Source organism: Polyodon spathula, chromosome 6 (genome assembly GCF_017654505.1).
Source record: "Polyodon spathula isolate WHYD16114869_AA chromosome 6, ASM1765450v1, whole genome shotgun sequence".
NCBI classification, from domain to species: domain Eukaryota; kingdom Metazoa; phylum Chordata; class Actinopteri; order Acipenseriformes; family Polyodontidae; genus Polyodon; species Polyodon spathula.
Window position 1 is genome coordinate 15,259,628 of NC_054539.1, and position 26,696 is coordinate 15,286,323.

Sequence of the window (26,696 nt, forward strand, 5' to 3'; positions counted from 1 at the left end):
CACTCCTGCTCCCACTACTAATGTACCTATCTGTCTCACCTGTCCTGCTATGACTGTCTCACATCCCTGTTATTCTGTCTTCTCACTCCTGTCCTCTGCCACTGCTCCCCTAACCCCTCTAATCTGATCCCTCTGCCCCCCCCCCCCACTCTCTCCCCTTCCTCTCTCTCTCTGGTGCCCTCTGGAACTATCACTCCTCTGCTAACAAAGCTGATTTCATCTCTGCCTTTGCCTTCCACCTCTCTCTTGATTTTTTTGCTCTCACTGAAACCTGGCTCTCTCCAGATAACACTATAACTCCTGCTGCCCTGTCCTCTCATGATTGAGTCATGACCCCAGTGTACTTGTGAATATTGTCCAATGATGTTGTGTTTGTCCCTTTGTCAATTTGTGGGGTCCAATAACGTGTCTTGTTATGTCTACATTGTGTGTCTGGTTATGTCTAAATGTTACATGTTTTCGCTGGGTTTTGGGGTATAAAGGGGCATCTTGCACACTGCTATGGTTGTGTGCTGACCCTTGCTAAATAAAGTCTGCTGTTTAGCGAACAAGATCTTGCTGCGGTCGACAGTCTCCTTTTTTTCACTCAGTGTTGCACTATATTAATTTTGGCAATTTTTACATCCATAGGATTTTCAGAACATTGAAATGATGACAAATGCACTGCACAGAACGGTATGTTTAGTTCAGTTATGTTCAATAGGAATTGTTACAATAATTACAACATAACATTTAATACCCACATTATTATCTATAGACAGACCTGCTATTGATTTCCTCGTGTGCACCTTAGTGATGAGCGGGCTGGACAATGGAATGGGGCTGTGTCATATGAAATAGCAATATGACATGCTCGATGGACAGCGGACGCTATTTCATATAGAAGCCACATGAAATACTGCATGGAGTGAAATAGTGCCGGAGGAAACAGGCACTAGAATCTGTATTGAGCGCAGTGAAGTTATGGTCATATCTATGCTTTGTTTAAATAATATATTTTAGAGAGCCTAATTTAATTCAATTAGAAATAAACAACACACGTTTATATATATATATATATATATATATATATATATATATATATATATATATATATATATATATATATATATATATATCTCTCTTTAGAGGCTCCGTAATGCATGTTCAAGAATATTTTTTAAAGAAATTACACAGAGCGGACAATATATCAGTTGAACTTTTTGTACTCCTGAACTTATCTGTTTACAGAAATAATAAAATGTAACACATCAAAATAATTCTATCTTCAACAACAGTCTTTAAAGAGAATAAATTAAAAAAAAAAAATTAAAAATGAACTTGTTTGTAATAAAAGGTTTCGTATTGTAGTAGCGGTAACATTATCCTGGGATTTGACAGTATTTCATCAAAAAGATGGCATAGGATAGAATTGGAAAATAACAGGCTGGTGGCGTGACGTCACTCTAAAGTCCGACCAATCAGGGTGAATTTATGACACTTTCACAAGGACACTATTTACATGACAGCGTAATGGGGCGAAAATACAAACAACATATAATGCCGATTTTGGATAAAAATAGATTAGTCGTTTTTTGATGAAATTATGTCCTGAATAAAACCATACAAAAATGTAACTTTTTCACAACCGCGAGAGAGACCCTCCCCAGAGAAAAACAGACGATACTAATAAGATGAGCCTATTTTGGCAATTATATTTTACAGCAGTAGAAACAATACCAAGAAGTGTAGTTTTTAAGTTGTTTAAATAAGTGGCAGGATATAAATACAAATAGAAAATACAGGCAATGCCATTGACTGTGTCAACCAAGCACTACGGCGTGAAGCCTTTTATGTGTACAAGCGTTTTTATGCTACCTCTTTTGAACATGGAACATGCCTGAATGATGTCATTTTAGCAGGATAGCAACGTATGTGCGCGGTGGAATTAGTTAGCGAACAGCTCGGGCTGCACGATGAATTTGGTCTTGGTCACGGACGTTTTACCAATAGACTGTCGAGCCGCCTTCGGGTTGTAAGTGAAAAACTACACCACTTCTTTCAGTTCTACTAACGGGTAAGTCTACAATATTACATGTATGCCACAGCATTCTTCCGCGGTTCCAGCTGTCAGTCACAGAGCTCACATGTTTTGTTCTAAGTTACAGTGTTACATGTATGTACATGTGTAGACGCCTAATCTACATTGAAACAAATAGGATTTTGTGTTCACAGTAAATTATAAAAACACGCTCTAGGCAAATAGCATTCATTGTAATATTTTATTTACAGACTTTTTTTTTCAAATAGGATGAGCTAAAAAGTACATGCTGTTCATGTTGAATTGTTTTTTTTATTTAAATAGCTGTCATTAACATACACATTTACTGGCATAGAAGGTAATACACTGTGGTAGATACAGACCATTATTCAATTTCATGGGCACATTATTTTACTAATAGGTTACCAAAGGTTTGAGGAATCACTGGAAATAAAATAGGTACAGTCACAATAAAAATAGGTCATCCTTTCTCGGGGGTATATAGCAACTTGGATGTTTTAAAATTAATAAATGTAGCTGTCGTAATGTAATGTTGTTCAACCCATTCTTACACTTTTTTTACCTTCACTAAACGCGATTTAATTTTTAACTGACAAGAAAATACAATTTTCATTAGAATTTAAAGCAATTAATGAAATCTTTAAGTGGAGGGTGATATTCAGAGCGCCAAACCACGTGCAAAGTGGACATAATAGCAATTAATTGATTAGGGGAACAGTTGCTGTACAACAAGACTGGCGTCCGTGTATTTACTCGATGCGTGCAGATTCTAATCATGAAATAATGTGTTTAGTTGTATATTGCATTAACTGTTTAGTTTTGTTTTTTTACTGTCGTTAGTAAATGTGTGAGTATTTTTTGATTACATAGTGCAGCACAGGTGCATATACAGCATGTCAGAATCATGTCATGAAAATTATCTATTTTATTTCTTACAAAAAGGGTGGTAACATTTTCTGTTTTTTTATTATTGTTATTGAGTCATTTATTCAAATTAACAGTACACTTAACATTGGCACATTTGCATGCATTACAGTTTTGTGAACAGCAGAGTGTTGTGCACACTGCACACTGTGTTAGCAGGACAGCCTCATGCAGTTTCCTCAAGTTCTATGAAAATAATGATTTTCGTTTCTTTGTCAGATTGGTGGTTTCCCTGGTAATCTGGTAAATGATTTACAGCACCCAGGCTGTCATCCATGAAATTGCATTCAAATTACTTAATATTGTCCTTTCTTTGAAGGGGTGATTTAGTCAGTTTGCTTTAGCTTTGTTACAAAAAAAAAAAAAAAAAAAACAACAAAAGAAACACTTTTAAATATTGTTTTAGAAAGCTCAAAGAAGTGACCCAAATAGTGGTAAAATGATTATAGAATAGTCACACTAATTGTATCGGAAATTATCCTATGTATTATTTACTAAAAGCATTGAATGTAAGTGCATGTGGGATCATAAAAACACAGGTCAGTATCTAGAATACAAGACAAGAATGTATTAGTTTCTTTATTTCTGACTACTTTTGCCACCCAAAAAAAAGAATGATAATCAAGAAAGCAAAAAAAGGACAAAATGATAAGTATTTACAACTGATGTAATGCATGTGTGTTCTAATTTCTTTGTAATGCTTTTTGCTCGGACTGTTAAAGATTGTCCAAAAAGGCAGCCTTTTTTTCTAGAACTATTCGTGCCATTCTTTCAGGACTGGAGCTGCAGCCACAGTTTCTCAGCGAAACATTAATGCCTATGTCATCAAAAAGCTTGGTAGGTGGTCTTCAGATGCTTATGAGATTTACATAAGGAGCAATATTAAAGACATTCTCGTTGTCCAACAACACTTGGAACCTGCATCCTAATGAAGGACTTTACTCCAGGATCCAATCCTACCATATCCTTTGTCATATGCTGTATATAAAGCTCTGGAAAAAATTAAGAGACCACTGCAAAATTATCATTTCTCTGGTTTTACTATTTATAGGTATGTGTTTGGGTAAAATGAACATTTTTGTTTTATTCTATAAACTACTGACAACATTTCTCCCAAATTCCAAATAAAAATATTGTCATTTAGAGCATTTATTTGCAGAAAATGACAACTGGTCAAAATAACAAAAAAGATGCGGTGTTGTCAGACCTCAAATAATGCAAAGAAAATAAGTTCAGATTCATTTTTAAACAACACAATACTAATGTTTTAACTTAGGAAGAGTTCAGAAATCAATATTTGGTGGAATAACCCTGATTTTCAAGCACAGCTTTCATGCATCTTGGCATGCTCTCCACCAGTCTTTCACATTGATGTTGGGTGACTTTATGCCACTCCTGGCGCAAAAATTCAAGCAGCTCGGCTTTGTTTGATGGCTTGTGACCATCCATCTTCCTCTTGATCACATTCCAGAGGTTTTCAATGGGGTTCAGGTCTGGAGATTGGGCTGGCCATGACAGGGTCTTGATCTGGTGGTCCTCCATCCACACCTTGATTGACCTGGATGTGTGTTATGGAGCATTGTCCTGCTGGAAAAACCAATCCTCAGAGTTGGGAAACATTGTCAGAGCAGAAGGAAGCAAGTTTTCTTCCAGGACAACCTTGTAAAACACCCAAACACATACCTATAAATAGTAAAACCAGAGAAACTGATAATTTTGCAGTGGTCTCTTAATTTTTTCCAGAGCTGTATGTATATATACAGCTCTGGAAAAAATTAAGAGACCACTACAAAATTATCAGTTTCTCTGGTTATAGTTTTGCTATATGGTGCCACCTATCAGTAATATGTATAATTATACTGCCGTATGCCTTCGAATTTAAGACACATTTTTTTAACCATTTTTTGCTTCTCAGAAATATCCAGCGTACAGTAAAGTGATGCGTATATTAAAATTGGCAACAAAACAAGCGACTAACTGCCGAGAAAAGACGAACAAAGACGTCGCGGCCCAAATACACAAGCACCAACCTGACCGACTGCCGAGAAAAGACGAACCAAAACATTACTGCCCGATCTCTAATCACGCATGGCATTCTCAAAGAAGCATCATTAGCTTCCTGAGGAATTCAAAGAGAAACTTTTACAATTTCAGCGTTTCTAACACACAGGATCAGTTTGGACAGATTATAGAACAGGCTTTGATTGAAACCTGTAACGTTGTTAACATTTAATTGTAAAGTCAAGCAGCAAAAAAAAAAAAAAGATAAATAACGTAGTTTAAGATTAGTGCTAATCGGGGTTTATGAAACCAAACATTAATGTGATAACTATCTTTTTTAATACTACAATACATTATGCTCATGTATCAATGATAATGTGGCTGTCATATTGACCACAAAAATGGCTGAAACTAAAAGTACTGTAACATCGTAGCACTTTGATGTAATGTGACCTGCAAGACGTTTGCATGTTTTTACTGCACTTTTGGCATAACAGAAAAACAAATCTGTGTGTTAGAAATTTTAATTTTACAGAACCCACACTATCATATTTTTTTGATATACTTTTCAGAAGATGTTTCAGGCGAACCTCTGGCCTTTTCAGCAACAATCAAGCGAGCGAGACTGAACTAGCTGAACTTAAAAAACAAAAAAAACAAATTGGTAATGACGAGACATTAGGCTAGATTGACATTGCTGTCAGAAAAAAAAAATATGATTATGATGATTTGGAATCAGCAGCTTGAAGAGTCAGGCCCATTGCTGTTTATCAGAAATGTTTTACTCGTTCTTCAAAAATAAAGTGAATTCAATGGTTTCACTCTCCTTCTAAATGTGAGCAAAATAAAATGTAAAAGATAATGTCTAGTCTACACATATAGGCAACTAGTCAAATGACAGTTATTAGGATGTTGTAGTAATAATAATAATAATAATAATAATAATAATAATAATAATAATAATAATAATAATAATAATATACCTTTCGAAAAAAGAAACGGATAGGTGTTTTGAATGGACTTTTTATAGCATTAGTATGGCAGTTTGCATAGTACAATGGACAGTTCCAAAGAACCTTAACCAGTACAGAAATCATTAAGACATTCAATAAAGTCACTTTCAAAGGTCAAACAAAGTTCAAGCTCAACAGAAATCAGTAACGGGTATGCCCACCATTGGCATCGATGACGGCTTGACATCTCCTGCCCATGGATCGAATCAGAGCCTGGGTAACATGCCGGGGGCTGGCAACAGACTCTTGCTTATTTGCCTGGGAAAGTCCTTGTTATGTCTATGGCTCAGGGTGATGTCGCTCATGTCGATCAAGCTTGTCTCGCAACTGCTCAATGGGATTCAGATCTGGTGATCAAGACGGCCAGGGAAGCACTTTTTCTGAGTGAGGAAAGCTGTGGTGTCCCGGGCTGTGTGTGATCGTTCATTGTCATGCTGCAAAATTACGTTACGATGGTTCATGAATGGGATCACATGGGACTGTATGATCTCAAGACAGTAGTGCCGAGCTGTCAGGTTGACCAGAACATGAAACAGGGTTGGTTCTGCCACTGTCTGAGATTGCCGCCCACACCATGACACTCCCACCATCAAATCTGTCAACTTGTCGCACACAGTTGGCCGCAAAACATTTATGACGTCGGCCGTATAACCAGTCTCTTCCATCTGCACATCGAAGCGGGTTAATCACTTAACACCACGTTTCTCCATCGTTGTATGGGCCATACTCTGTGATTATGACACCAGGGAAGTTGTAGTCGACGATGTGGTGGCGTAAGAATCACTCCTCCAACTGACCACCTTGCTCGGATACCTGCCTCCCGTAGGCGGTTTCTGACAGTCTGGCTGGATATTCTACGCATTCCTGGTACTACAGATGTTGTTGAGGTTGCAGTGCTGAACCTGTCACGTTAATGACGTAGGTGTATAAATCTGTTCTGGGCTGCTGTCATCACATGTGGTGTACCTGGTCTTGGGCAGTCAAGTGTTGTTCCACGTTGCTGGTATCGGTGCCAAAGTCGTTCTATTGCGCTGTGGGAAACATTCATATGCCATCCCATGGCAGACTGAGACTCGCTGGCTTTTAAATTTCCAATAGCATTATTGCATATGTCTACAGCAAACACCAATAAGACATGCAAGCTGAGAACCCTCCGCTTTTATAGCCACATCTCGGCATGGTGTTCATTTTGGGAATATTCATATGTTTTGGTGTAAGTCATACATTTTCGATCCTGACAACACTTTGTCAGCAAAACATATTTAAATAAAATATAAGTCTTTTGATCAAGTTTTGTTGCAGTTTTTAAGAGATTGAAGAAAAAATATCTGCTATGTGTTACTTTTTTTGAAGGGAATAATAATAATAATAATAATAATAATAATAATAATAATAATATTACATATTTATATAAAAAGAAAAGCAAAATTCTGTTTTGTTTTATTTATTTGTGCCATAATATACACAAATATACTCTTATAAACACTTTGGAGGTTGGTTGATATTTTAATATTTAAGTTTATTTGTGAGTCTTTTTTTCTATTAATACAGGAACGTTACCGTAACACAATGAATGAATAAATATCATACATACAATCCCAAACTGCTGAAAAATGACAAAGTTATTTCAAGTGATCATCTGTTATATGGACGTGATACTGTCTCATTAATTCAAAGCCCTTTTAGGGCCGACTGAAATATACAGTCAGCACTCACATATCCGATCCTATAAAATTATGACTTCAGTGACGGTTAAACACGTGTGACACATATCTGATTATTTCATTTTGGCCCATTCCAACCATTGTCTGTTTTTCAGGGAACACAAAAAAGATACAATATCAAAAATATATATTTGAAAAGGCTGTATTTTAAAATAAGTAGACTTCCATTTAGATGTACTGTAATGGTTTTGTTGTTACAGTACTATATTTTTAACAGAAGTATTTTAATTCAGAACGATATAGTTCTGCAAATATCACTTGCCAAAAGAGACAAGTGGATTGTAATATAGAACATACTTTTAAATCTGATACATATTGCAGCAGTATACATGTAAAATTCCCCGTTAACGACCCAACAGCAAAATTAAATCAAAATGTTACCCATGCACAGAACTGCATACAACGTAAAAGGTAATATCATTTAGCAAAAGATAAAAAAACAACAACGCAGTTTCCAGAATTAAAACGGTATCCAAAGTCAGTATTCAAAATTGCAGAATATAGTGCTAATAAAACCCTAATGTCACAGCAAATTAAAATGCACAAAAACAACTAAAGATCACAGATTTAAAAAAAAATAAAAATACATCACAGTATCTAAAACTGTTTAATGATTAACTGTTACATTACTGCAGCTTGTTTCTCTGCTTTGTATTGGCTGCATTTTCATCAGGTGAAACTTGAGGTCTCACTATTTACTGCAAAAAAAAAACATGCAAGAAAACCACCAAAAAACACAAACGGTAAAATATAAAGCAAAATACAATAAATACATCAAAGATTTAATTAAAGATAAAGATAAAATATAAAGAAATTGCCACTGTCATGCATATTCATGAGCAGTCAAGACTGGGGCGTGGTTTGGCAGCTGGTAGATTTATTGTCTGATTTGGCCTGCAGAGAAAAAAAAAACGAGGGCTGCGACAGATATTCAAATAACATTGAAGAGATGGGCTTTGATTCACAAAACTGGTGACGGAATCGGAAATCGCGTGTTATGGGTAAGTGCATTATTTTGTTACATATATAAGAAGGAAAAGCTTTTGACAAAGTCCCACATAAAAGATTAATTCTCAAACTGAACTCAGTAGGGATTCAAGGAAATGCATGCACATGGATTAGGGAGTGGTTAACATGTAGAAAACAGAAAGTACTGATTAGAGGAGAAACCTGAAAATGGAGTGAGGTAACCAGTGGAGGACCACAGGGATCAGTATTAGGTCCTCTGCTATTCCTGATCTACATTAATGACTTAGATTCTGGTATAGTAAGCAAACTTGTTACATTTGCAGACAACACAGAAATAGGAGTGGCAAACACTGTTGCAGCAGCAAAGGTCATTAAAATGATCTAGATAGTATTCAGAACTGGGCAGACACATGGCAAATTACATTTAGTAGAGAAAAGTGTAAGGTACTGCACGCAGGCAATAAAACTGTGCATTATAAATATCATATGGGAGATACTGAAATTGAAGAAGGACTCTATGAAAAAGATCTAGGAGTTTATGTTGACTCAGAAATGTCTTCATCTAGACAATGTGGGGAAGCTATAAAAAAGGCCAACAAGATGCTTGGATATATTGTGAAAAGTGTTGAATTTAAATCAACGGAAGTAACCTTTAAACTTGACAATGCATTAGTAAGACCTCATCTAGAATATTATGTTTAGTTTTGGTCACCTCGCTACAAAAAGGATATTGCTGCTCTAGAAAGAGTGCAAAAAAGAGCGATCAGAATTATTCTGAGATTAAAAGGCATGTCAGGCTAAAATAATTGAATTTATTCAGTTTTGATCAAAGAAGACTAGGTAAAGATTAGATAAAGGGGCATTCAGAACAGAAAATAGGAGGCACTTTTTTACACAGAGAATTGTGAGGGTCTGGAACCAACTCCCCAGTAAGGTTGTTGAAGCTGACACCCTTCAAAAAGCTGCTTGATGAGATTCTGGGATCAATAAGCTACTAACAGCCAAATGAGCAAGATGGGCTGAATGGCCTCTTGTTTGTAAACTTTCTTATGTTCTTATATATAATGGGGTGTAGCAGGGAGAGATCTGTGCTGACTCTGCTGGCGTGTTCACAGTACTGCAGGAAGAGGGCGGCAGTCTTCCAACAACCGCCTGTGAGTCATGGCAGTGACACGGGGAGGTGGGAAGGTAGGTGTGTGGACTTTCCCCCTCTCTGAATGGCTGAGAGGCGAGTCTTGGCAGATTGCTAGCCCTATAAAAAAATGCTCTGCTGTTTCCTCAGGTCTGCCCACTTAGACGCGCCGAGAGTGGGAAGCTCTGATTCAGGACCGGGAATCAGCCGGGAGAAAAGAAAGAGTTTCACAGCGAGACAGAGAGAGCGGGGAACCCTTGGGCAGACCCCGGCATATTGTAAAAGAGCAGGCTAGTTAGCTGACAGAGTAGGACGGTGATCCGGGTCATGCGGGTAGCGGCGACCGGGATAACGCTGCCAAGTGCAGCACCTTTTATTTGTAGTTTTATTACTGTTTTATTTTCCCTTGTTCTTTTCGCCTTCTGTTTTCATTATTATTTCTTTGAGCACCTGCGAGTGCACTTGCTGTTCGCGTACCAGCTGTGGTATTTCCGTGGTGCTGTCTATCATCGTTGATAGGCAGCCCACGGTCAACAGTGCCCTCTGCCGGAAAAAGTAAGAACTGGTCTAAAATAAAACTGGGCACCTGTGTGGTGTTTTCAATTACACCTGTGTGTCTCCTAGTCAGTGAATTACCCACACCCCTTCCACGTGGGGATAGATTTTTTTCATAATACAAGGGTGGTAAAATGCGACTGACATGTATCTGAGTAACGGATATCCGAGTGCTGACTGTAGTTTATTTCCAAATTAACCCAGCTGCCAGAATGTTGAGAATTCTTCATTGGTAAGGCTCACTACATGACACTAGGTTATGTACACAAATTTGACCCCAATTTGTAATATTGCTGTCAGAAAGGAGTAACAGAATTTGCTTCTTCTTGGTAATATCTATCACTGTAGAAATAAGTTAGTAAATTGGAAGTAATGCATTTGGTTGGGATGGAATTGCCAAGGTCCATATCTTTGCTTAAAAAGAATAATGGCAAACTGTGTTAATGTACTGCATTTTTCTAAAGGGAGGAAGATTAAAATTATTTTCAGTAGGCTGAATTTAAGAAATGCTTTTACTGTACAGGAGATGTGAGACAAATCACATCTGCTACTTATCAATAGATATAGGGTTAGATGTACTTAGAAAAGTGATCCCATAGTGCTTGTGCATAGCAGGAAGAATTACAGTCCATTCTTTCATCCATGTTCTGCAATGAAGTTCCAGAGAGGTTTGCCAATGTGAATGATGACAAAGGTGATCATCCCACAAACCATCACTTTGGGTTGAGAACTCATGATTTTTCTAGCCATTGAAGGTGTGAGAAATCAGCATTGTGCTTCTTGATTAATATTTGTATTGTCCTCTTGAGATAATCCTTCTGTCTGAGAAAAAAAGTGTAACATAACTGCATGAGCTTCATCTGCCACAGTGCTCAGATACACACATTCATAAACACTTGCTACCAACACCTTGGACAGTTGCTATCACACAATCCAGTTGCAGTGTTTAATAAGGCTGTCTCACAATTTTAACCCTGTCCTTAATGTTGAACAATCTAAAGACTGAGTCAGTTGACCACAGAATTTTTCAAGCTCAGCTCATGATAAGCTGTGCACTGTAGAAGTAAATTGTTTATGTTATTTGTGTCACCTGAGGTTGTCCTAGTGGATAAAGAAATACATTTTTAAATCAACATCCAAGTTCACTGTTCTAGTTTATACAGTTGCAACATGCATTTATTGTCCAGTCACTTTTGAACAGATTGCCAATTAGTTGTCTTCGGAGATGTTTTCTTTATAGATGTAAGACACAGTGATGTTTGATTTCCTTGTAAGGCTACAATCTAGTTGGATGCTGATTTAATATTTGATTAACTAGCTAATATTTAACTGCTCTAGTGTATACTGCTGAGTTGATCATGTGACATACGTATGTTTAGGCTCCTGCCTTGTGATGTGCCTACTACTTTATTGGCAGGCTTTCTTACCACACCCATTTGGATTTGGTTGAAAATGCAACAGTAAGAATATTTCAGTACATAACATAATCTGTTGCAGTATGGTCCATGAAAGGAGCTTAGATTAATTTTATGACCTTGCGATTCAGACAGATTCAGTGCATGCAGAAGTTTGGAAAGGAAAAAAAGTACATTTCCAAAACCGTACCTGTTCCTCTTGTTAATCGATCCTCTCTAAGATATAAAAAGGTTTCTGGTTTTTGGTTCATTTCATTTTTCTGTCTTTTATTTTGAGTAATTTTCGATTTCTGTGTAAATGTACAAAAATTGGGGGTGCTTTTTATATACTGTAATGAGAAGATTTATTTCAGGTAGTTCCCAAAATTCTTATTTCTACTTTTATGGTTATTGTAGGTATAAAAAATGACTTGCATGTTAATTTAAGCTTTGTGTCCTTATTGAACCCCTGGTTTCGTGTCTTAGTGTGTTTCATGTACCTCACTAGTTCCTTCTTCTGAGGTTTCATGTGTGCTTCCATAGTATGTTATGTACTATTTCCGTTAACTACAGTGTGTCCAATAGAAATGTAAAAATTTGCTACCACTCAGTAGTTGGGTGGGTTTAAAGTGCCCTACTGAGTCCAACTACTGAGCCAACATGAACTGAGTAACTTGGTGCTTTTGATTACATTTTTATTGCATTGGGAGTTGTGGCAGGGCAAAAGCCTGAACTATAAATAGCGTGTGTTGGCAGAGAGAGGGTTAAAATCCTCACTGCCAAAATACATGTGAGAATGTGGTTGGTGCCTTGATTGAATGATTGATGGTTAATTAGGCTCCAGCCACTCATATATAAGGAAGGAGAAATCCTTTGGTTTTTTTTTTTTTAATTTACTAATAGCATTTTTTTCTGACTGGCAGCAGTAGAAAAATAAGAAGAGCAAAAAATAAACATAAAATGTAAGCAATCTTCTCTGTTTAAAAAGAAAAAAGTATTAAACATCGCTCAAGTCTCAGAATAGCATTTGCAAACTAAACTGGCACTCAGGATAGAGTGTGTAGAATCCTGAAAAGCTGGAGCACAATGATTCAGATCCGAGAGTAGATTGTTAAAGCTGTTTATTGAACATAGCAGAGCTCTGGAGAGACAATCACACACATCCAGTGGTGTAGTAAATTGCTCTATAGTTATGTTCTTAAGGGACTGCTTTATACATATTGTTAGTGCCAATCAGTGGTAACTACGCAGTAAGAAATATATGTTTCACCAATCAGCATTCAGCACGCAGTTATGTTAGTAAATTTGCAATAACACTATTAGCATATTAACAGTTTGTATAAGTAACCTTGAACATTATCCACAGGGGTTGCACCACTCAGTGCCGGCACTTCATCTATGTATCTTTTATTTAACCAGAACAGTTTTACACACACTTTGTAATCTTCCATTGTTCTTGTACTCTTTGTACAAGTCAAATACAAGTCAATTGCTGGTATCTTTCCATCCTCTGTTCTTAGTCTCTTTGTTGCACATATGCAGTGAGACAGAAAAGCAAATTGGCTCCTACAGGTGCAAACAAACAAACAAACAAAAAAGATCAACACAGCATTCTCTAATCTGGCTCAACAAATCACATTAACTTGCTGAATTGTATCCACAATTGAAATTGGTTGCATGACAGTTGCGATCATCTCAATAAATCAACATGTTGTGTGTTTTAAGCACGAGTTCTATCACATTTACTAGCACTACTAGCAATACGCTTGCATTCTTGTTTGTCTGGGCCCCACCTCCTCTGCACTAGATCCAGCACCAGTAGTAGAAGCAGACAGCATTTGTACAGGATACTTTATTTTCATGTGCTTTAACATTGTTCCCCTACTGTCACTGTAACTAAGCTCTGCAGAGCACAGTCTACATTTTACTTTCTGGTCTCCCTTTTTATCGCAATATGCCAAGACAGAACTTCCCTTATTTCAAGCTCCCAATGATGACCTTGCTGGTCACGTGACCAAAAACATGCTGGACATTGGGAGGTGAATATCCAGCGACAGTGATGCCATGTGACAAAGGTAGGAAGTAGACCACTAAAAACAAAACTCTGGAGTAGCTGTTATTTACAGGCACCCTCTTGTTTAAATGATTAAGCAAAATTCAAAGTGTCAAACATTATACATTTTTAAACGATTAACATCCCTAGTGTTTGTGTGAAGTCAAATGCCCAGCCTATAGTATATATTGTTTTGTTTAAGAAGGGCTTGGTGCACATCATTAAATATTTAGGACACTATAGTGTTTCTATGAACATTTGTTGGTAATTGCATGCCTGACTAGGTCTGTTTTTAATGAACATGGCTCCCATGAGTAGGAGCTGTATACTGTATACTAGATGACTCAGGGTGCATTAGAGACCAGTCATACACTAGAGAGAATATAGCTGGAACAATTACCCCCATGAAATTCTATTAAGTAGCTGAGACTAGTTCAGTATCTTATCTCCATAACTGTTTGTATGGGTAATGTGAGCCTGGTGTTCACATTACCCAAGCTGTGTTTTATTATTCAGTAGATAACAATATTCGGTAAGACTGGTTCTACCTTGTGTTAGCCCAGAGGCTGGCAGTGTTCCTTTTGATAAACATTAACTATATATACTGTACATGAAAGGCATGCATAAATCGAAAGTCATGCAAAGTCCATACCTCCTATAAGCAGAAATTGCAGCCCCTTCATAGTTTAAAAATGGTATTGTACTGGGAGATCTGCATATTCTTGAACTATTTATGTACAAACTGCAAAGGACCATTTATCAATGGGAAAGAAAATAATAAACAGGTTTTCTACCAAAAGATTCTGAAACAGATGACCAGCTCTGCCAATAAAAACATATTTAAAATGTTATTGCATGTGTGCACAGTGCTGCTTTTAGGTCAAATTCAATTTTTAGACATATTGTTTCAGCTTCCCATTTCCCATGCATTCTGTTATTACACATGGTTTGGTTTATATGATACACTTCCTCTTCTCAAGAAACGTTTTTATTCTGAAAGCTTTCCTACTGAAACCCACAGAATATCTATTAATGGCCGAGACATTTAAACCCTGAGGGTAACTCCATATAATACTGTGCTGTTTCCACTGGAAGGTCTATTGAGTTATTTCACACTCAGCATACGAACGATTACTTGTTGAGATTCTGCTAATACTTTGCTCCTACACACACACAAGAAAGACAGTGCTGCTATTGATTTTATAATACACTGACAAATTGTCCCTGGTTAGTTTACAGTAGAAATGCAGCCACTGATACTTTACCAAAAATGTTATGCTACATCTTTGCATTTGCCAGACATACTGTAGATGTGTTAGTTAAAAAAAAAAAATAATAATAATAATAAGAAAACACATTGGATATGTAGCTCATTGTGAATTCATTTGCTATGCAGATTGCACCCATGATATGTATTCTATAACACTGTATGTAAAAATGGCATCTCAGGATAAGGGATCTGACAGACTTTGAGGGTTGTCTCAATATCCATGACTGCTACTTAAGTTTCACAAGGAACTGTCTCAGTAATGATTCAGTGTCACTCTGCAAACAAACTGGAAATTGTGTAGCATGCAATTGTAATGGAAACAGAAATGTATGGTTATTGTGGCCATAGTCAGAATCTACTATGAATAAACCTGTACCTTTTACCTTAATCTTTGGTCTTCAGTTTGCCATGTGAGAAACTCAAAGCTATTGGCTTAACAATTGAAGTGTGCATAAAAGCTTCCAATACTCACACAGAGACAAAGTCCTTATTAGGAACAAACTAGTGGCCACAGCTTCCAGAAAAAAAAAAAAAAAAGTGAGTGAAAAGGCTTTCGTTATAACATGCTGTTGTTTGTCTAGTCATTCCAATGGAACATTTACAAGTTGTTTCTCTTTCATTATGAGTGATTTGTGTCCAACAGCAGCCTGTTGATTTGTTCATGTTGGCACCTGGGTGGCAAACCTCCCCAGCTACATGACCAGTCTCTGTCTAGCAGGATTTATCTCGCTTGTTCATAAAGTTAAAGTCTGAAGGCTGATGGTACTGTTGCATGAAATGACCATAAGTACCACCCATAATATACTCGAATGGTATCATCTCTTGTATAAATGTTTAATGTGTTTTTATCATATAGTTCTCATTTGGTTGTCCATATCAAATGCAACAATTGCTACAACAAAGTTTCACTGCAAGAAGTTAATCCCAATATTGCACATGCTGATAGACCCAGAAATACTGTACATACGGCAATGACAACAGCTGCAGAGTGGGGGGTCTGGTGAACCTCTGCAGGGATAAGTACTGCTATTTTAATTGTTTGCTCTGCAGCAGCAAGATTAACTAGAAGTTTTACAGCTTCCAAGGAGTTATTGTGAAATGTAAGCATTTTGATTGGTTGCCATCCACTCAGCTGTAAACATCACTAGCGGTTTTGGAGAAGACATTTGTGTGTTAATTAGGTTATCCAGCATGGCCGCCATACGACTGAACCAATCAACTTCATTTTAAGCACCATGCATCTTGGACAATCCCTAAACATGTATACCAAGTTTCAGAACTCTGCGATAAATGGTTTTTGACAAGATGTTTGTAAATTGTTCAAAATTTGTCGTAAAATCCAATATAGCTACCAAACCATGTGACCAATAGTGTTCATTCAGCAACTTTTAAGGTTTTGTAGGTGGGGGAAAAATAAATAAAATCTTAACAACAATAGGCTTCCTAGCCATGGGCTTGGAAGCCTAATTAGCAGGTGCCATTTGTCCTGGATTGCTGTGTGCAGTTGTTTACATTGAAGCAGAAAGGATACCTATATGGAATCACTGAGTGTGTCGTGTTCAAAGAACTTCATGCACAACGACTGCCCTTGCAGATTGCCAGATATCGTGAGGATGCACAGTAAACAACTCTGATTGGCTATGTTTATGACTGCTGTCACCCACAATGGAACATTCTTTTTCTAGAATTTTGATGTCATCATACTGTCTTCATACTATAGTCTACTAGATTTTGGAAATGTGCGTTCCATGCATGGAATACCTGTAGTGCCAGTTTGATTAATATCGTTTCATGGGTGAAAAGGCATTAAATTCAAAGACCAAATTGAATAATCTGATGGAGACTGAAATACACTTCCTTATCTCCTCTAATCCTGTTGCCGGTCTCATATTTAGAATTGCATATCACACTACATCAAAACAAATAACACAAGGGCCAATGAAACTCGGTATGAAAAAAAAAAGCCAACCAGGGAGAGTGTGCAGAGCTGCATTAGTGCTTCCCACAATTGTACAATGTGATGAATTTCAAAACATAGATCTCTTATTAATATCAAAACAGGTTAATCTGTTACACCGTACATGTTTATACATATAAATTATAAAGTATGCAACATACCTCCAGACTGTGGCAGATTTATCATGGAAATCTCTACAACTAGCTGAGCTTGCCATTAAATCATAGCATCGAAGCACATTTAGGTAAGGAAAACTGGAAATATTCTGTAATATTGTTCTTAAATCTTACAAAGTCATTGTAAACAGCCTTTTAAATTATTGGTACTTTCTTTTGGTGTGTGCCATATGAAATATAGCCCCTCCCTAATTGCCATAAAATGACACCCAGCATTTAGAAGTTTGTTGTACAGTTTGTTGTTTTTTTATTGTCAAAATAAAAAGCACAAGGCCAAGGGATTTTGTATTCAGGCATAATAGTGCGACAATCATAGCAATGTAAATGTAGCCATTGATGGAAGTGAAATATTGTCATATTGGTATTAGTTAAGTTTGGCATTACAAAGCAATCTGGTTTGGGTATAGATAATTTCTTTGTACAGTATTTGTCCAAAATATTATACTGCTGTTATTTCAAATATATTAAGATTATCCTACAAAACTCCTCAACACTGTTTTAAACAAATTGGACTGCTTTTATACTGGTAACTTTATGTACCTTTTGCAATTTACCATATAATTTATTTAAATTTACTGAAAGAAAAGTTCAGTAACAAGTTTGGTTACACTTGTATTTTTCTGTAATTTTTTCCAGTTATCCACCCACTCGGTTTATAACATTAGCTTAGAATAGAAGAAAGCTTCTTGACATATAATGCTGTAGTGGGCAGCAGGTTGTTTGATACTTAGCATGTCCACTGGTGAATCCCACTTGTTGGTTGCTCTGTCCTCTGTTCTTTAAATAAACATGGAATAAACAGGAACAGTACCTGCGCAGTAAACACAACGCATCCTAACAATTTGAATGAATGTAGTGGATGGGAAATACAATCCTGTTGGTTCCCTATGAAATCTGTTTTATTTGTATGCATTTTCTGATTTATTTTTCTCTGTTTTCAAAAATAAATACAAAATGTAATACGGTGTTTCTGTTTTTATAAATGAAAATTGTTTGATAGTCATAATAATTCAGTCAACTAACATAACCCTTTGCATGCAGTGTGACGGAAATAAAGGGGGCATTGAGTATTTTTATATATAGAATATCTTAATTTCCCATCTATAGGAGGAACTGAAGGAACTATTTTGTTCTCCATGTTGAGCTTGATCTTGTACCCATCTATGTGGCTGTTTATGTCAGGTATGATGATGTAATCACATTGCATTTTCTCAAAACTAAAATGTATGTTCCTGATTGTTTTTTTTTTAGCACACTGTGGTACTCAAATAAACTATGGAAACTCTGAAAATGACAATCGAATGTGGTTGTCATGTTATGGGTGCAGTGAAAGCTGTCTCTCTGTTATTATGTGTGCTGTTTTGCATTCTTTGACCAAAACAGGATTACTGCCTGTTGTCAGTCTGATACATACTAGATTGGATGAAGATTAGTCTATGAATACTGCAACGACTTTGATTTAAATATGACAATTAATAGCTGCTAGCTTTTCAATTGGAGTACTGGTATTACAGTTCTAAATATAGAAACATTGCTTGGACATCCAATGAAATGTTACAGATACAAGCCCTGTTGTTCAGTATTGTAAGGCACTTGAATATAGATGCTAGCGTTATGCTTTTCTACTGTACACCAGTACTATGTGGTTCTGGTTTGATAGTTGTACAGTATTTAGAATCCAATGGCCTAAAAGAAAAGTGGTTATTTAGAGCATAACTTGTGTTAACAGAAATCAGAAGATGTCTTTAAGACAATTTTCACTCGCAAATGCAATAGAAATTCACATGAATTCTCATGCTCAAAGTAGGCCAGTTAGACACTACAGCATCAGAGGAAGATGTTTGTCAAGCCTGTGCCCTGCTCAAAACTTCAAGTTTCATTGACATATAAACCATATGAACAGCATTCACATTATCACAATAAAAATATGTGACACTGAAAAACAGTGTTTGGTGCAGCACATTAAATCCAGTCTAGAGTATATTTTAGAGGTAATACTGTCTAACAAGCCCCATAAGACATGTCCCATTTTAAAAATGACATCAGATTCTAAACAGTGGAATACTAAACATTTCCTGACTGTATGCAGTACAGATAACAAGGCTAATCATTAAGGGTTTGCATGGATGTTTGAAAGGGATCTGTGGCTAAGTTGCTCTGAACTGGAATTTATCATTATATTCTAAGTAGCCTATTTTCACCCCCCACCCCTTCCTTTTAAGCATGTTCTGGTTCAGAGACCTTTGCCTGCAAGAGAAGGGATGGTAGGGATGGCAAGCACAGAAAAGACTGATGTCAAAAGACACAAGTGGGCTTGCTCTCCTTTTGCATTTGACTGCCTGAGTATGTCATGGCACTTGAGAATTTGAAAGATATTGGAAGATTGCTGAAGGAATTTTAATCACCATCAATAGAATGTATCCTTGTGGCATGAAGGTTACTTTACTGACAGGTTTAGGTGTAACTGATTACATTAGCAAAGCACTCTTAACAAAACAAGAAATGGCAACAACAATCAAAATCACAACACATCCCTTGAATTTGCATGGGACCACTAGGGCCTTGATAATTCATGCAGGCACCAGAATCCTGCAGCAAAATTGTTGACATGTTTTTTACATTTTAATACTGTTGTAAATCAGGGATATATTGCATTTTCTTTAGAGACTGACATTCTCCCTTACATCCAAATAATTAATTGAATTACAAAAGTTTGCATTACAGCAGGTATAATCATTGAGATAAACCTTAATTTAGCCTGAGATGTCTTAAGTTTTCATGCAGATAAGTTATTTTTTACATATGAGCCCTGAGGTAACAGTTTTGTGGGTAGTTGCACATACATTCGTGTTTGCTGCTGTAACTAGTGGAGAGTAATAAGGACATTTTGCTCCATTGTTATATCCCTGTAAGACCCATCCAGTGAATAGTCACTGTGTGACTGACACGTCTGCACTTCGTTGCACTTCGCATGTTAATTGCACTTGCATCTTGTCCTGAACATTTTATGTAAAAAAATAAATAAATAATGTTTTTGCATTAATGGCTTTTTGGATTATTTTTTTTTCTCCATCGTTACAGAGATTGAGTCTATTTCTGCCTGCTTTACATCTATTTATTGAGACTTGTCACCTGCACCATAAATTTGTTGGATGCAATCATTTTTTGGGTTACTTTAACAATGTTCTGTGCCACAGAAAGATTTGTGGATACCACAAACAACAAGATCGGTGCTTTTATTTAGGTTAACAGTACAGAATATCACAGTGAATGCATTTACAGCTGTGTTTACTCTAGTTAGTAATTTCAGAGTTAATGCAGACCTTTACCACATAGTATAACATGTTTGTTTGGATGTTTGATACCTACCTGATGCATTTTTGGTCTGTTTTCAGCATGAGAAAAATAAGGAACTTAAACGAGCCAATGAGAAGCTGGTAGACCTCAGCAGATCCAATCAGTAACACTGTTTCCATGTCTCCAGCTCATCCAAGTGTGCACTGATAGCACAGTCTTTTGTTTGTTGGTTTTATTTCCTAGGAGCATGAATCATGACTTAGAAAGGTTTGGGTCTTTTAAATCGGTGCCTTTTGGAAACTTCACTCTTATACCAATATCCCACTAAGAAAGATGCTGTTAATGGTGGCTGTCTCAGTGATCTGCATTAAAAAAGGGTCATGTTCCCTAAAACGGCAGATTTGAAGATCAGTCCCTCATTCTGACCTTGCTCCTTTCATTAGATTGTGCTATTTTAAGAAAATTCTTTGTCCTGCTGAGGAGTATTCAGCAATTTAGACTCACAGTGTGTCTAATTAAAAGGCACTAAACTATTCTACCCATGTGAATTCTACCCGTATTTGTTAATCAGTTTTCTAATTAATTTATTTTTTTTACAGTTGCTGTACTTTTACTATTTGGTGGTGTTCTGACTGTCTCTCTGCAAATGTATTATTGGGTCTTAGCAGTGCAACCTGTATTGATGACTTTCAATGAATGCACTAATACAACAAAAAGGGGCATATGTGAAATACATATTTTAATTTCTCAAAATCAAATGCCGATGTATGATAAAACTGTAATGTTATACATCATGAGATTTGCATGCTGATATTAAATTATCAGAAAATCACAGGCCAGTTTTACAAATCCTATATTATAATGAATGCTATTGATTTAAGTTATGAGTTTGTGGTTTGTTAAAAGCAGTCTAGAACAGTTTCATGGATTCAAAACTTAAATTATTCCATCCAAACAGAATTTGTGAAAACGACCCATATGAAAATGTGCAATATTTACCTTTGAACAAATAATTAGTATAATTTACCCAGTGCATATTATGTTAGGTATATTAAAAAGATAAGGACAATATTTTGTCTATCTTTAAAAATAAAATAAAAATAAAAAAGCATGCATCGATACTCGCTTTTAATGTGACAGTTTGGTCGGCATGCTCATTTCCCCACTCAGTTTTTCCACTACTCATAATAATATTTTACAGACTTGACTTTGGTATATTATTCAGTTAAATAGAAGTGGTAGATTTATTTTTTAAATCAATATGTCTAGAGTAAACTTTTCCTTTACCAATCTGTGGGCAATTTACAGTTGTGACATTTGAGTATAACATCCCTATAAATAATTATAAGACAGTGTTTGTGTTGGTGGAAGTACTGGGGAGCGAGATGCATTTAAAATCCAAGACACAATACATGTGATGGCTGAGTTAGCAGAATGCTGTCGCATAATAGTGCTCTGTGTCTTTTATGTAAGTAGAAAGGAGGATAAGGGCAGTGGTTTAAACAGCTGAATTTGCATTTGTCTTTTATCCCAATCTGTTTCTGCCGGTGCAGACAGCTTTACTAAAAATAGCGCAGCATGTAAATCCTCCATCTCTAAAACCTGCAGTTCTTTATCAAGTTGACTGTTAAGTGTGTTTTCCCTCTGATTGTGCTTGTAATTAAATATTGATTTTTCCAGAAGGTGCACTATTCAGAGGAGCATAGGAGGACTCGATGCCAGTCTCATTCCACACTGGGAATGTTTAAGATTCCAGTTTTTTTTTAAAAAGAAGAGCATTTCAGTTATTATAATTTTGTTTTTAAATCTATAACAATAAACAGTTTTTCCTTTGGGATGTTACATTTTGGTGTCTGTTAGAGGAGTGTGGATGAACACACGGGAGTCATAGTGTTTTTGAAATGCTGCACAAGCACACAAGCTTTATTTAATCCCCTGGTAGGGATACTCTGGTGACACTGAGGGTTGCTACCAACAATGGTATCCCCCCGTGGCAAAGTGGTTTGTGGTGTGCAGGTGTAGAGGTGATGCAATGCTCAGTAATAACAAACACAACACAGTTCACAGTGAAAAACTGGCCTTTATTTGTGCTGGGTTGCTTGTTTGGCAACTTTAAATAATAATACCTGGCTCTACACAACGATGTTTACAGTGCAGGTAAATCACAGGGTTCACTAATAATGACATACACTTTACACACACGATCACAAGTCCAATAGTGAGTGCTCATAGTGCAAGTGGTGATTTATACAGCAACAGTGAAACAGTAGTGCAGTGCAGTCCAGGATTGATGCTGACTGATAACGACAGCTTCCAGATTTAGTCTTCTGTGAATTACAAACGTGACAATAAATAGACAGACGGATACCACATGAAAAACACTCACGGTTACTTTTTGCTGGAACTGTCCTTTACAGGTCTTTTCACAACCATAACAAAAGAACAGATTGCTTGGCCACATCCCCTGATATACCCTCAGTCACGCCCCCTTCGGTAGCGAGTGCAATCACATATCCTCCAATCCATGATTGACACATCTCCTGCCGCATTAAGGCGATGACTTCTGCTGTTGTGACTCCACCCCCTTTTTGGATGGCCGACTTCTGACTGACCGTGGAACGAACTGCCAAACTGCCGACCACAGAGATCCATGCCACACACCCTCACCCAGCCTCTCTGTGTCAACCCATTGATTGGCAGGCAGGCCCTACAGGGCTTCCGATTCCCCCCCAACCCCTCAGGCATGCATCTGATAGCCAGCACAGATACACAAAACAATTAAAAACAAAGCATTAATATTGTACTGTTATCATATACACACACATTGCACAGTAACACAAAGCAAATTAAGTATTTACCTGCTGAAGTGGTTTTTTAAGCAATGCACTGGCTAAAGTCACAAGGCAGTGACGTCAGCTCCCTAGCATCAAGCCTCCTATGCTTGGAATAGACTCTTTCAATGGAGTGAGTTTGGATATTTGAGAAAGAAGAGGAAGATTCATGCAATTAAGTGGAGGCTGAAGTTGATGAGAAGCAATTACCCTCTGCAGTACGAATAAAAAGCAGGTTATGTAGAGGATTTATATTGGACCCTGACTCCCCCGATAAAACGAGGGAGTTGTTGTACAGTCTTTGTTATTAACCTATAGTAGTATTTGTTTCTCTATGGGTCTCTCGCTATATCGCTTGGCCCTCCATATATAGCAGATTTGTATTGGACCCTGACACCTGCGATATATATTGACTGGGTGGTGTAATTGTATTCACGAAAATATCATGAAGACATCTGACATAGTATTTAAAAGCAACTGTATTTCAATTTGTAAGTGTGTCAAATGTTCTGTCAAAAAGCACCACCTGTTATAATGCCAGCTTACTGTTTATACTCTAATATTTATTTTTAATTTCCTAACTATAGTACTTTTACATTGTTACACTTAAATTAATTTGTGTGGCTCTGGACTGCCTAATATTGCAGTTGTACTATGGTTTGCTAGTAGATGGTAATACAGAAAAAGGGGATGTAACACATACGTGAATAGCTGAGAAAGAATGGTGATTGTGAAACTACATCATTCTGGTTTAAAATGTACTCCAAAATAGTTAGAGGAAAAAATATGTTTTTCTTTTTTTCTAAGGGTGGAAGCAATTATTGTTTGTTATAGTCTTAAACTACAAAAGACACTCACCCTGTCATTCTGCAGAACAGTAATTGATATTTGCATGTAGTGTAATGTAGACATGGGATTTTGTAATTGGTATGTCACAAATTAGCACACAAAAAGGAATTGACTGCGACTAACAATATCGTCATTAAAATGTATTTTAGATCAAGGACGAAAGGGGTGCCCATCAGTCTATCTGTATGTGTCTGTTGTAATACGAAAAAAATCCCTAATAACAAACTGAAGAACTGAAAACCATTAAACGTTTATTAATTAATTTGTTTGTAGTCTGGTAATGTTTATCAGGAAGACAGTTGAAACTGGTCTGCTGAAAGGAGAGGTAAAATATAACCCTCACACTCTTGCAAAAAGCTTGTGTAAAAATCATCAAACAAAACAATGGTAAATTTATAAAACTCAAAACGTTTTAGATTTAAAATACATACAATTAACCAGAAAAAAGAAACATTTATATTGACTTTTGATCCAGTATGTTATGTTATTAAAATTAAAAAAATAATATTACAGATGTTCTTTAGTAGGCATCACAAAAAAAAAAAAAAGGCCTGACAGATTCCATGTCATCTTAATGGAAAAATAGAATGTCTATAGTTAGTATTCAACACACTTGGACGTTTTCACAGTTTTTTGTGTTACAACCTGAAATCTTGATGCATTTAAATGGGATTTTTTTCCCTTTGATTCACACAACCTACTCAACACTTTGAAAAGGCAAGGGAATTTTTATTGTGAAACAACAGTTAATGAAAAAAACAAAACAAAAAAAACCCTGAAAGTCTTGGTTAGATAAGTATCACCTGTGATACAGCTATGAGTCTTTGGGGGTACGTCTCTACCAGGTTTGCACATCTGGATCGTGCAATATTCACCCATTCTTCTTGGCAAAAGAAGGGCTTTTTTCAGAAATGGCTTCCTTCTTGCGACTCTTTCATACAGGCCAGATTTGTGGAGTACCTCAGCTATTGTTGACACATGGACAGTTTCTCTCATCTCAGCTATGGAACTCTGTATGTCTTTCAGAGTTGTCATTGGCCTCCTGGTGGCTTCTCTGACCAATTATATTCTTACCTGGCTGCTCAGTTTGGGAGGACAGCCCGCTCTAAGCAGAGTCTGGGTGGTGCCGTATGCCTTCCACTTCTTAATGATCGACTTGACTGTGCTCCAAGGGATATTCAACACCTTTTAAATATTTTTATAACCCTCCCCTGATCTGTGCCTTTCCACAACTTTATCCCGGAGTTGTTTTGAAAGCTCCTTGGTCTTCATGGTAGTATCTTTGCTTTGAACGCACTGCCCAACTGTGGGACCTTACAGAGACAGCTGTATTTAATCTGAAATCATGTGAACCACTTCTATTGCGCACAGCTGGACTCCATTTAACTTATTGTGTGAATTCTGAAGGCAATTGGTTGCACCTGAGCTTATTTAGGAGTGTCATAACAAAGGGGGTGAACACTTATCTAATGAAGACTCTTCAGGTTTTTATTTTTAATTGATTTGTTTTTTCACACATTGAAAGTGTAAATCAAATGAAAAAAAAATCCCATTTAAATGCATCAAGATTTCAGGTTGTAACACATAAAACTGTGAAAACATCCTGGGGGAATATTTCCTAAAGGCACTGTATGCCTGGAAGTTTCTCTTAATTTCAACCCTGTCATTTTGTTATGCATTGATAATCAACAGTAGCACTTTGGTCTGGGGTCGGCAACCTATTCATACCTGGCTCTTCAAGTAACCAAATATGGCTCTCTAGTCTCTAAGTGATTCACACACACACACACACGTCTATGCTACCAAGTGGGGTCGATGATTCTCCACCAAGTGGGCACTATGACTTCCCAACATTTTCTTTAAACTAAATATATATATATAGAAAATTATGCTTTAAGCTAAACATTGATAATATTTGTTTAAATTAGAAAAAGTATATGTAAAAAATAAACAATCAAGTGGGGACTTAAACCACGTTTACGCTACAAAGTGGGGTCCTGCACAGCATGCTGTAGGACTGTGTCTGAGCCACAGCCAGAGCCCTGCTGTTCATAACCTTTACACAGACATTTTGTTAGATTCATCTTCCTCTTTCTTACAATTCAGCATTTAGTAGTTTTTAAGTTTTAATTTTTTAGATTACAGAATCTTTGCAAATGATTATGAGAATGTTTTAAAAAGCTTATTTTTTATTTTTTAGCTAAACTAATTACAACCATAAGATTTTTTCTACTTAATTTTTATTAACTCTGCTAATTGTCATCATACTAAATATCAATATATAAATATTATATCATCTTTAATATCTAAATTATAATATTTCCATGACATATAATTTTAAAATCATTATTTATATGTCGCTATATACCAAAAAAAATCTAAATGGAGAAAGAAATTTGTATTTCAGTGTGTGAGCATCATTCTGTACTATGCAAGCAGGGTCTTATGTCGCTCAGTACTATCTAAGTGCAATCGCACACACACTGTCACTGTCATACACATACACATAG

At 36.6% G+C, this 26,696-nt stretch overlaps 1 protein-coding gene across 2 annotated transcripts in view; it reads left to right on the top strand.

Moving 5' to 3' along the window:
• The first annotated feature begins 1,513 nt into the window (after nt 1-1,513).
• LOC121316899 (cAMP-dependent protein kinase inhibitor beta-like) overlaps nt 1,514-26,696 on the top strand; it is a 41,228-nt gene continuing 16,045 nt past the window's right edge. The window contains exon 1 of one of the 2 annotated variants that reach the window (XM_041252208.1): nt 1,514-2,056. The gene's annotated coding sequence lies outside the window, so the exon portion shown is untranslated. Of the gene's footprint in view, nt 2,057-8,605; nt 8,705-26,696 lie in introns of those variants that run through there. The other variant, XM_041252209.1, reaches the window with a different exon arrangement.